Raw genomic sequence first — 11,776 nt, 5'->3', positions numbered from 1 at the left:
ACATGCGCAGATACCGGGGCGCGCGCCGTTCCCAGGGTCCTCGGAGGGGTGGTCCATCCACGTTCGGGACTACATTTCCCACAAGTCTCCGGGGCCGTGGCTTTAGGAACTCTCAGGAAGAGTCTGATGAGCCTACCAAAAAATCTCGTGTCCTGCACTGTTTTCTTTTTTCCTAGAGTGGGTCGCGAATTACAATTAACCACCTCCCCGTTAAATACAACAACTTGGCTTTTAAACATTACACCAATCTATAACTGTATTTAATTAGAATAGATGTACAAAATAAAAGTATCCATAATCTCACTTTCTAAAGATTAGCAGCGTGTAACTTTAAGGTCACACTTTGATTTTTTTGTTGTTACAAAACTGGCCATACAGGTATCGTGCTGCAACTAGCTTTCTTCCCGGGCCACTTTGTTGAGGTATATATTGTTGACATCTCTATATTTATACATATATAAAATGTAGATAACTTGATATCTACATTTGTGAAATATTCACCATAAGCTAATTAACATGTGCATCACCTCACATAGTTACTATTTTTTCGTCTGATGAGAACACTTAAGATCTTCTTAGCAAATTTCAAGTATACAATATTGTCAACTATTGTCACGTAGCTGTGCATCTCTCCAGAACTACTCGTCTTGCATAACTGAGACTTTGTACCCCTTGACCACCATCTTCCCATTTCCCTTCACTCTCAGTTCCTTTTATCCTTTATTTTTAGAACAGTTTTAGGTTCTCAGCAAAATTTGAGCAGAAAGTACATTGAATTCCCACATAACCTTGTCCCCCCAACACACACAACCTCCCCAAAGTCGATACCCCACACCAGAACAGTATATTTGTTACAATTGGTGAACCTACAGTTAAATATCAGCACCTGGCCAGGCTCAGTGGCTCACACCTGTAATCCCAGCACTTTGGGAGCCTGAGGCCAGCAGATTGCTTGAGCCCAGGAATTCGAAACCAGCCTGGCCAAAATGGCAAAACTTCATCTCTACAAAAAATAAAAATAAAAAAATTAGCCGGGCATGGTGGCACGCACCTGTAGTCCCAGCTACTCGGGAGGCTGAGGTGGGAGGATCACTTAAGCCTGGGAGGCTGAGGTTTCAGTGAGCCAAGATTGTCCCCCTGCACTCCAGCTTGGGTGACCCTGTCTCAAAAAATATAAATTAAAAAACAAAATCACTGGCACCCAAAGTCCATAGCTTACGTTAGTATTCACTTGTTATTGTACATTCTATGGGTTTTGACAAATGCAGGTAACTGGAATGAGACCACCACTTCTCCTGCTGTCCTTCCCAGCTTCTCCCCCACCTCCCCTTTTCCCTAGTTTATAAGACAGGAGAGAAGGGGGAAAGCAAAAAGTTGGAAAGAAACAAAAGTAAGATAAATAGCTAGACGACCTTGGCACCACCACCTGGCCCTGGTGGTTAAAATAATAACAACAATAATATTAACCCCTGACCAAAACTACTGGTGTTATCTGTGAATTCCAGACGTTGTATGAAAAAGCACTGTAAAACTTTTCTGCTAGCTGATGTATGTAGCCCCCAGTCACACTTTTCACGCTTACTTGACTTATCATGACCTTTTCGTGTGGACCCCTTAGAGTTGTAAGCCCTTAAAAGGGCTAGGAATTTCTTTTTCGGGGAGCTCGGCTCTTAAGACGCGAGTCTGCCGACGCTCCCGGCCGAATAAAAAACCCCTTCCGTCTTTAATCCAGTGTCTGAGGAGTTTTGTCTGCAGCTCGTCCTGCTACATAACCATTACAGTATCGTACAGAATAGTTTCACTGCCCCCAAAAAAATCATCTGTGCTCCATTTATTCATCCATCCCACAACCCCTGGATATCTCTGATATTTTTACTGTCTCCATAGTTTTGCCTTTTGCAGGTTGTCAGATAGTTGGAATCATACATATGCTGCTTTTTCACATTGGCTTCTTTCACTTAGTAATATGCATTTAAGTTTCCTTCATGTCTTTTCCTGGCTTTTTTTTTTTTTTTTTTTTTAACAGGGTCTCACTCTGTCACCCACATTGGAATGCAGGGGCGTGATCATGGCTCACTGCAGCCTCCACTTCCTGGGCTCAAGTGACCCTCCCAGTTCAGCCTCCCAAGTAGCTAAAACTACAGGCGTGCACAGCCATGCCTTTTTGTAGAGATGGCATTTTACCGTGTTGCCCAGGTTCGTCTCAAACTCCTAGGCTCAAGAAATCCTCCTGCCTTGGCCTCCCAAAGTGCGGGGATTACAGGCATGAGCCACTGTGCCCAGCCTCAATTCATTTTAGTGCTGCATAATATTCTGCTGTCTGGATGTACCACAGTGTTTTAAATCCATTCACCTACTGAATATACATTGGTTGCTTCTAAGTTTTGGCAACTATGAATAAAGCTGCTCTAAGTTCAGGTTTTGTGTGGATATAAGCTTCCAATTCATTTGGGTAAATAGTATGGTTGCTGGATTGTGTGGTAACAGTATGTTAGTGAGACAGGAGAGTTCCCTGGACCCCTTCGCAGGACTTGTCGTGGCAAGCTTACTCAGCCACTGCACTAAAACCCCTTATGGGAGAGGGAGCACACAGGCAAGTGGGTGACACGGCCAAGGTGAGCCCCTTTGGGCTCTGGCCCCATGGTAGCATCTAACGGTGTGTCACAATTAATGCTCTTTTAGCAGTTGCCATCCATGGATGGCTAAGTGTTAACCAGCTCAGTGGAGAGTCAGGATGACAGCCTTTTACACCCTGCACTCTTGATACCCAGGTCCTTGTCCAGCATCCAGGAAGAATCAGGTCACATGGACTTGAAGAATGGTAAATGTGGAGGTTTTATTGAGTGAGGGAGATGACTCTCAGCAGGATGGGGAGCTGGAAAGGGGATGGAGTGGGAAGATATTCATCCCCTGGAGTTCTGCTGTCCCTGGCCAAATTCCTCTCTGACCATCCAGCTGCCTCTTCAATGCTCAGATGCTTCTTCTCTTTTCTCCTTCTCCACCGTGTTGCTCTGCTGCTCTGCCACTCTTCTGCTTGTGGAGCCTGGGATTTGGGGTTCTTATGGGCACAGGATAGACAGTGGGGTGGGCCAGAGTGGTCTTGGAAAAGGCAACATACAGGCGTGAAAACAGGAATGCCTGTTCTCATTTAGGGCCATGGGTCCAGGCTTGAGGGTAGAGCCCTCACCAGGGACCCCCGCCCTCCTGCCTCCTGTCCATGTCATTAGTTTTGTAAGAGACTGTCAAAACTGCCTTCCAAAGTGGCTACAACATTTTGCATTCACCAACAATGAATAAGAATTCCTGTTGCTCCAATTTCTCACCAGCATTTGTTGTCAGTGTCCTGAATTTTGGCCATTCTAATAGGTATGCAGTGGTAGCAGCTCACTTTTAATTAAAACAGTAGCCTCAAACAGGTTCATAGAAAGGTGTTTACATCAATGTTCACAGCAGCATTATTCACAATATCCAAAGGTGGAGACAACCCCAGTGTCCATCAGCTGATGAATGCATACACTGCAATATTATTCAGCCATGTCAAAGAATGACGTTCTGAGGCTGGGCGCAGTGGCTCAAGCCTGTAATCCCAGCACTTTGGGAGGCTGAGACAGGCGGATCACAAGGTCAGGAGATCGAGACCATCCTGGCTAACACGGTGAAACCTCGTCTCTACCAAAAAATACAAAAAACTAGCCAGGCGAGGTGGCGGGCGCCTGTAGTCCCAGCTACTCGGGAGGCTGAGGCAGGAGAATGGCGTGAACCCGGGAGGCGGGGCTTGCAGGGAGCTGAGATCCGGCCACTGCACTCCAGCCTGGTCGACAGAGCGAGACTCCGTTTCAAAAAAAAAAACAAACAAACAAAGAATGACGTTCTGGTACATGCTGCAACGTGATTAAAACTTGAAAATACACTAAGTGAAATAAGCCAAGCTGGATGTAGTGGCATGTGCCTGTGGCCCCGGATACTCAGGAGGCTGAGGCGGGAAGATCACTTGAGCCCAGGAGTTCAAGGCTGCAGTGAGCTATGATTGCGCGACTGCACTCCAGCCTGGGTAATAGAATGAGACTCTGTTTCTTAAAAGAAAAGAAAGAAGTCAGACACAAAAGGACAAATACTGTATGATTACACTTATATGAGGTACCTACGATAGGCAAATTTATAGAGACAGAAATTAAAACAGAGTTACCAGGGACTGGGAAAAAAAGGGATGGGGAGTTTGTGCTTAAAGGGTATAGCATTTCTGTTTGGGATAAAGAGAAAGTTCTGGAAGGAGAAAGCGGTGATGGATATACAACATTGTGATGTGAGTGTATACATCAAATTTTTCTGAAGATCTTATACCAAAATTCAAAAATTATAAACTACCATAACCTATAATCTTACGGAAAGATGTATATTCAAGAATGTTCCTCACATTGCCATTTATATTTGCAAAACATTGGAAAGGATCTAAAAATCTTTTAGTGGGTATACGTAAAATAAATTGTGGTGATATGTAAGGAGAATTTGGGGACACACTAAAAAGGATAAGGTGTACTACCCACATGGGGGTTATTTCATTGAGAAGTGAAATAATACTGATCACACAAGAATATGTGGAGCGTAATCCTATTTTTGTAAAAAACTACGCATATTTTAAAAAGACTAAACACTGAACTATACAAAGAGAATGGAGAACCCCCCACTATAACACACACACACAAGATAAACTCCCCTTACCGCCTTATGTGGAACAGCACTGAGTAAGCACCATGTGGGGGGGCTGTATTTTTCAAGCCCTTCTAAAATTTACTACCACATTGTCCTCTATTAATTTTCCCTGAAAAATCAAGAGAAAGTGTAGAGGGTGTTTTTGAAAAACACATTACTGACCTGGCCAGCTCATGCAGAGCTTCTAAATGTTGACACCTTTTATTATACAGTATCAAACAACTACATTAATATCACCACTGGCGGTCGGTGTGGTGGCTCATGCCTGTAATCCTAGCACTTTGGGAGGCCAAGGCAGGAAGATCCCTTGAGCCCAGGAGTTTGAGACAAGCCTGGGGAACATGGCAAAACCAACTCTACCAAAAAAAAGTAAACAAAAATTACGTGGGCGCAGTGGCATGCGCCTGTAGTCCCAGCTACTCTGGAAGCTGAGGTGGAAGGATCACTTGAGCCCAGGAGGTTGAGACTGCAGTGAGCTGTGATCATTCCACTACACTCCAGCCTGGGCAACAGAGTCAAAAAAAACCCAAAAAACAAAAAAACGAAAAACAAGAGTTTCACCTCCTGGGTCCCCAGAAAAGGTCTTGGAGACCCCAGGGTCTGTAGATCATACTTTAAACGTAGTAACAATATTATCACACATAAAAAATTAACAGGGCTCGGTGCGGTGGCTCACGCCTGTAATTCCAGCGCTTTGGGAGGCCAAGGTGGGCAGATCATCTGAGGTCAAGAGTTCGAGACCAGCCTGGCCAACATGGTGAAACCCCGTCTTTACTAAAAACACACAAAAAAATTAGCTGGGCCTGTTGGCATGCACCTGCAGTCCCAGCTACTCGGGAGGCTGAGGCAGGAGAATTGCTTGAACTCGAGGGGCGGAGGTTGCAGTGAGCCGAGATCACACCATGGCACTCCAGCCTGGGCAGCAAGAGTGAGATTCCATCTCAAAAACAAAAACAAAACAAAAAATTCAGGCCCAATGAATCCACATACTCTGATTGTTTGATATCTTCTCATATATATATTTCCCCTCCATATCTTTTCTTTTCTTTCTTTTTTTTTTTTTTTTTTGAGATGGAGTCTCGCTCTGTCGCCCAGGCTGGAGTGCAGTGGCGCAATCTCGGCTCACTGCAAGCTCCGCCTCCCGGGTTCACGCCATTCTCCTGCCTCAGCCTCCTGAGTAGCTGGGACTACAGGCGCCCGCCACCACGCCCGGCTAATTTTTTTTTGTATTTTTTAGTACAGACAGGGTTTCACTGTGTTAGCCAGGATGGTCTCGATCTCCTGACCTCGTGATCCGCCCGTCTTGGCCGCCCAAAGTGCTGGGATTAGAGGCGTGAGCCACCGCGCCCGGCCCGTATCTTTTTTTTCTTTGCCATTTAGTTGTTGAAAACACTGGGTTATTTATTCTAAGGAATTTTCATATGGTCTGGATTTTCCTAACCATGTTTAATTTTGTATATCAATTGTCAAAGTCAAATAAAATATAGAAATGAATCTCTAAATTTAAAATGTTTTATTTAGGGACTGGGTGCAGTGGCTCAGGCCTGTAATCCCAGCACTTTGGGAGGCCAAGGTGGACAGATCACTTGAGGTCAGGAGTTCAAGACCAGCCTGGTGAACATGGTGAAACCTCATCTCTACTAAAAATACAAAAATTAGCTGGATGTGGTGATGAACACCTGTAGTCCCAGGTACTTGGGAGGCTGAGGCAGGAGAATCACTTGACCCTGGAGGCCAAGGTTGCAGCGAGCCAAGATCGTACCACTGCACTCCAAGCTGGATGACAAAGTGAGACTCTGTCTCAAAAAATAAAAATATAAATAAAATAACATGTTTTATTTGGGAAGCAAGAATTGCAAGAGGCATCCATATAGACGGGGTAGTCTTCAGTGTGTCAGAAGAACAAAGTGAAGTTTGGGAATTTTATGAGCAAGAGAAATACTATGAATTGTTTTGAAAGAAGCTCTCTGGTGCTAGATACGCTTTTGGGAGCTAGCAAGCTCAAATTGGTGAGTGACAACAGTAGATTAAACTAGTCTTAGAGGCATGGCAGGTCACTTCAGCAGCTACTAGGTATAACTGGTCTTAGGGTTACAGCAGATCGTTTCAGGAGCTGGCCTCACAGAAAATTTCTTTTTCTTCTTTTTTTTGACAAAGTCTTGCTCTGTCGCCAGGCTGGAATGCAGTGGTGCCATCTCAGCTCACTGCAACTTCCACCCTCCGGGTTCAAATGATTCTCCTGCCTCAACCTCCTGAGTAGCTGGGACTACAGGTGCGCACCACCACGCCCAGCTAATTTTTTTTTTTTTGTATTTTTAGCAGAGACAGGGTTTCACCATGTTGGCCAGGATGGTGTCGATCTCTTGACATTGTGATCCGCCCGCCTCACCTTCCCAAAGTGCTGGGATTTTAGGTATGAGCCACCGCGCCCAGCCTCTTTTTTTTTTTTTTTTTTTTTTTTTTTTTGAGATGGAGTCTTTCTCTGTTGCTCAGGCTGGAGTGCAGTGGCGCAATCTCGGCTCATTGCAACGTCTGCCTCCTGGGTTCAAGCAATTCTCCTGCCTCAGCCTCCCAAGTAGCTGGGATTACAGGTGCCTGCCACCACGCCCAGCTCATTTTTGCATTTTTAATGGAGATGGGATTTCACCATGTTGGCCAGGCTGGTCTTGAACTCCTGACCTCAAATGATCCCCTTGCCTCAGCTGGGATTACAGACTTGAGCTACCATGGTGCAGCCTTTTTTTTCTCTCTTTTTTAAAAAATTTGTTTGTTTTGCAGAGACGGAGTCTCCCTATCCTGCCCAGGTTGGTCTCAAACTCCTGGTCTCAAGCAATCCTCCCAAACCTTGGCCTCTCAAAGCACTGGGATTATAGGCGTGAGTCACTACACGCAGACATTTTATTTCCTGGAATAAGTGCTATGTGCCCCATATCTTGGATATGACAGGAATGACCCAGTTTCTATAATCAACTTTCACCCAATTTTCTGTTCCTTCTTCTGGACTCTGAACCAGAGAAAGTCAATGTTTAAGAACAATTTTTGGCCAAATATTACCAATGATTATCTCCTTGCCAGGTTTTAAAATGATTATTTTTTGTGAAGTTCTGAATTATAAGTTTAGGCTTTTCCCCCAAGTGTTTTGTTTTGTTTTGTTTTGTTTTTTGAGATGGATTCTCGCTCTGTCGCCCAGGCTGGAGTGCAGTGGTGTGATCTTGGCTCACTGCAAGCTCCGCCTCCCGGGTTCACGCCATTCTCCTGCCTCAGCCTCCCGAGTAACTGGGACTACAGGCACCTGCCACCACGCCCGGCCAATTTTTTTGTATTTTTACTAGAGACAGGGTTTCACCGTGTGAGCCAGCATGGTCTCGATCTCCTGACCTTGTGATCCGCCCGCCTTGGCCTTCCAAAGTGCTGAGATTACAGGCATGAGCCACCGCGCCCGTCCTCCCCCAAGTGTTTTTATTTTCTACTCCTTTATTCAGCATTCCTGCAATGCTTGGTCAAGCTTGTCACCTGCTGGTGGCAGGCGCCATGCCAGAGCACGGCTGTGACTAAGACACAGCTCTCTGTCCTTGTGGAGCTTACACTGTAGTTGGGGAGACAATAGGAATAAACAATAAGTAAAATATATAGCACATCAGATGGTGTTCATTGCTAAGGAGGTCATAGCAGGAGTTGGGGGGGCAATGCATTGTTTTTCAATTTTTTTTCTTTTTTTTCTTTTGGTAGAGACAAGATCTCACTATGTTGCCCAGGCTGGTCTCAAACTCCTGAGCTCAAGTGGTCCTCCTGCCTCAGTCTCCCAAAGTGCTGGGATTAGAGGCATGAGCCACCACACCTGGCCTCAACTTTTTTTTTTTCTCTTTTGAGATGGAGTTTCGCTCTTGTTGCCCAGGCTGGAGTGCAATGGCGCGATCTCAGCTCACCGCAACCTCCACCTCCCAGGTTCAAGAGATTCTCCTGCCTCACCCTCCTGAGTAGCTGGGAGTACAGGAGTGCACCACCATGCCCGGCTAGTTTTGTATTTTTAGTACAGATAGGGTTTCTGCATGTTCATCAGGCTGGTCTTTAACTCCCGACCTCAGGTGATCCTCCCACCTCGGCCTCCCAAAATGGGGGGATTACAGGCATGAGCCACTGAGCCTGACCAGCCTCACCTTTTTTTATTGTGGTAAAATACACATATAATAAAATTTACCATCTTAACCATTTTCTTTTTTTTTTTTTTGAGACGGAGTCTCGCTCTGCCGCCCAGGCTGGAGTGCAGTGGCCAGATCTCGGCTCACTGCAAGCTCCACATCCCGGGTTCACGCCATTCTCCTGCCTCAGCCTCCCGAGTATCTGGGACTACAGGCGCCCGCCACCTCGCCCGGCTAGTTTTTTGTATTTTTTAGTAGAGACGGGGTTTCACCGTGTCAGCCAGGATGGTCTCGATCTCCTGACCTCATGATCCGCCCGTCTCGGCCTCCCAAAGTGCTGGGATTACAGGCTTGAGCCACCGCGCCCGGCCTACCATTTTCAATTGTACAGTTCAGAGGTATTAAATACATCCATAATATCATGCAACTATCCCCACCATCCATCACTGGAACTCTTTTCATCTTGTAAAACTGAAACTCTACCCATGAAACACTAACTCCCATTTCTTCCTCCCCTAGCCCTTGGCAACCACCATTCTTCTTCCTGTTTCTATGATTCTTGATGACTCTAAGTATAGACTACCTGGCTTGTCCAAGGCCTCCACGTAAACAAAGCCACTCTTATCAAGAGGGATCTCCTGGCCAGGTGTGGTAGCTCACGCCTGTAATCCCAGCCTCCACTTTCTGGCCTCAAGCAATCCTCCCACCTCAGTCTCCTGAGTAGCTGTGACCACACGTGTGCACCACCATGCCCAACTTACTTATTTTTTATGGAGATGGGGTCTCTCTCTGTTGCCCAGGCTGGTCTGGAACTCCTGGACTCAAGCAATCCTCCTGGTTCACCCTCCCTAAGTGCTGGGATTATAGGCGTGAGCCCCCAGGCCCGACTGATTTGACAGTTTTAAGGGATTACTAGACAGGTATCTTGTAGGATGCTTTTCCATTGAAATGTATCTGATGTTTTTCTCATGATTAGAATGGAGTTGTGGGTTTTGGGGAGGAAGATCCTAGAGGTAAAGTGCCACTTCGATTACATCATCATAGCAAGGATCCAGCATTAATTTCCTAGAGCTGTCATCACAACGACCACATACTGGGCAGCTGAAAACAACATGCATTTATTTTTTCACAGTTGTGGAGAACGGAAGTCTAAAGGCAAGGTGTCGTTGGCAAGGTCCTGCTGCACCCGAAACCCACAGGGGGCGGCCTTCCACGCTTCTTCCTGGCTTCCAGGGGTTTCCCTCGCTGCTGCGGCTAGCGCTGCGTCACTTCCCTCATGTAGCGTTCTCACCTCTGCGGTCCATTCCTCTTCACCTCTTCTTATCAGGACACCAGCCATATTGGATTCAGGGCCCACCCTACTGCCACGTGACCTCATCTTAGCTAATTACGTCTGCAATCACTGTTTGCAAATAAGGTCAGAGTCTGAGGTTGCAGGGAGGACATGAGCTTTGGGAGGTTGTGATTTTACCCAGTAAAGGTACATGCTATCTACTTGGCTTATGAGTGTTGATATGGACCTTGATCATCTTGCTGAAGGTGTGTCTCCACTATAAAGTTACTCCTTTTGTTTGTCCTTTTTATTCTGTACTCTTTGGAGGGAAGTCACTCTGCACAGTCCACATTTAAGAAGTGGGAAGTTGGCCGGGTGCGGTGGCTCAAGCCTGTAATCCCAGCACTTTGGGAGGCCAAGGTGGGTGGATGATAAAGTCAAGAGATCGAGACCATCCTGGCCAACATGGTGAAACCTCGTCTCTACTAAAAATACAAAAATTAGCCAAGTGTGGTAGCACGTGCCTGTAGTCCCAGCTACTCGAGAGGCTGAGGCAGGAGAATCACATGAACCCAGGAGGTGGAGGTTGCAGTGAGCCGAGATCATACCATTGCACTCCAGCCTGACAACAGAGTGAGACTCCGTCTCAAAAAATAAAAATAAAAAAGGAAGTGGGAGGTTATGTTGCCCTCTCTTTAGGGTGAGGTACCTAAATAATTTATTTGGAATTCTGCAGGTGAGACTTGTCTTTTTTCCCCATTTACTAATGTATTCACAGAACCGGGCGCGGTGGCTCACGCCTGTAATCCCAGCACTTTGCGATGCTGAGGTGGGCGGATCACCTGAGGCTGGGAGTTGGAGACCAGCCTGACCCACACAGATAAACCCCATCTCTACTAAAAATACAAAATTAGCCAGGCTTGGTGGTGCATGCCTGTAATCCCAGCTACTCGGGAGGCTGAGGCAGGAGAATCGCTTGAACCTGGGAGGTGGAGGTTGTGGTGAGCCGATATCGCCCCACTGCACTCCAGCCTGGGTGACTAGAGCAAAACTCCATCTCAAAGAACAACAACAACAACAACAACAATAAGAACAAAACACACTAATGTATTCAATCATTTATTTATTTATTTGGAGACATAATCTCACTCTGCCACCTAAGCTGGAGTACAGTGATGGAATCCTAGCTCCCTGCAACTCCTGGGCTCAAGTGATGCTCCTGCCTCAGCCTCACTGCATGCAGCTCATTAAAGACTTTTTTTTTTTTTTTTTTGAGACAGAGTCTCGCTCTGTCGCCCAGGCTGGAGTGCAGTGGCCGGATCTCGGCTCACTGCAAGCTCCGCCTCCTGGGTTCACGCCATTCTCCTGCCTCAGCCTCCTGAGTAGCTGGGACTACAGGCGCCCGCCACCTCGCCCGGCTAGTTTTTTGTATTTTTTAGTAGAGATGGGGTTTCACCGTGTTAGCCAGGATGGTCTCGATCTCCTGACCTCGTGATCCACCCAACTCGGCCTCCCAAAGTGCTGGGATTATAGGCTTGAGCCACCGCGCCCGGCCGCTAAAGACTTTTTTTTTTTTTTTTTTGAGACAGAATCTCGCTGTGTTGCCCAGGCTGGAGTGCAGTGACATGATCTCCGCTCACTGCAACCTCCACTT

This window comes from Macaca mulatta, chromosome 20, assembly GCF_049350105.2.
Source record: "Macaca mulatta isolate MMU2019108-1 chromosome 20, T2T-MMU8v2.0, whole genome shotgun sequence".
Classification (NCBI taxonomy): Eukaryota; Metazoa; Chordata; class Mammalia; order Primates; family Cercopithecidae; genus Macaca; species Macaca mulatta.
This window is presented reverse-complemented; position numbering follows the sequence as displayed.